This window comes from Frankliniella occidentalis, unplaced genomic scaffold (genome assembly GCF_000697945.3).
Source record: "Frankliniella occidentalis isolate FOCC.00 unplaced genomic scaffold, Focc_3.1 Scaffold228, whole genome shotgun sequence".
Taxonomy (NCBI): Eukaryota; Metazoa; Arthropoda; class Insecta; order Thysanoptera; family Thripidae; genus Frankliniella; species Frankliniella occidentalis.
The window spans coordinates 71,744-72,913 of NW_026267354.1; the positions used below are offsets into that span (position 1 = coordinate 71,744).

Here is a 1,170-nt window from a genome sequence, read left to right on the forward strand (position 1 = left end):
CATAAAACATTTTCGTTTTCTTTTGTCAAGATGAACCCGCAACAATAGTCACCTTTGCACATTTCTCCCAAACCACTACCCCCGCCCCCTCCAACTTACGTAAGTAAACACGTAAACCATTCCAAATATCACTGTCGTTCCTTCTCATCGGACACTCGCGAAACTTCGCAGGCTTAGTTCCGCAACTCGAAAACTAAAAGTAAAACACTCGGTTTGACTATCTGACATTTCAATAACTGCTGAGAAGGTATCAAAGTCTTCGGGTGAGCGCAGGTGCCACTTGCGCTCCCCGTCCCCTCGAGCGCCGTGCTACCAACCTACCGCCACCAAACTACGAATTCAAATTAAACGATCGTTTATTTCAAACATCTAATATCAAACTTCTAAACTAAACTCGTTACGTCTCGACTTATATACTGAAGCTTCGTGCGCAGTTTGAAGTCAATTGAAGTTACCGTCTGAGAGAAACGTGGGCCAGAACAGACAGACAGACAGACAGACAGACAGACAGACACACGACCAAAGAGTCCTCTGCACCCCACATCACAGCAAAGGCTTCGCAAGCTCAGCCAATAAGATTATAAGAATGATTATAAGATTTTAAGAATGATTATAAGATTATGGAATGATTATAGGATTGTAGAAAGATTATAGATAGATTATTGAGATCATAATAAATGTAGAATTACAACAAGACGAGGAAGAGGAGGGAATACCACTTTCCGCACATGTCCCAGCACGGGGAGATACCGTGCGGGCAGGAAAGGGAATTGGGGGGGGGGGGTACTTACAACGTCATGGTTACCTAATCGACCCAAGATTTCGGATGTGGTAACCGATTTTGGTTTTTGTCTAGAAAATAAAGGGTATTCATGAAGTACGACCTCACTCCAATTTAGGGCTCTTTGGCTCAAACGGTTTAGGAAGTACAGATACCAAAACTTTTGAGGCAAAAACTGCGTATTTGAGAGGGAGTTATACGTAAAACTGTATGAATCCTTGAAGTGGGGTCAAAACTGACTACACCATTGGAAAGAGATTTGAAAACTGATTCAAAGCCAACCATGCTGCTAAAAGTTGGATTTGTGTTTCCTACCCCTCGATCAAATATATCAAAAAAAAAATTAAAAAAAAAAAAAAAATTAGCAGAATGTCGTAACTCTCTCATAA

General features: G+C 41.3%; 1 protein-coding gene across 1 annotated transcript in view; it reads right to left on the minus strand.

Annotated features, from left to right (window-relative positions):
- Positions 1 to 1,170, minus strand: part of LOC127750659 (uncharacterized) — a 3,813-nt gene that overhangs the window by 2,133 nt on the left and 510 nt on the right. The gene's annotated exons all lie outside the window — the stretch shown is intronic.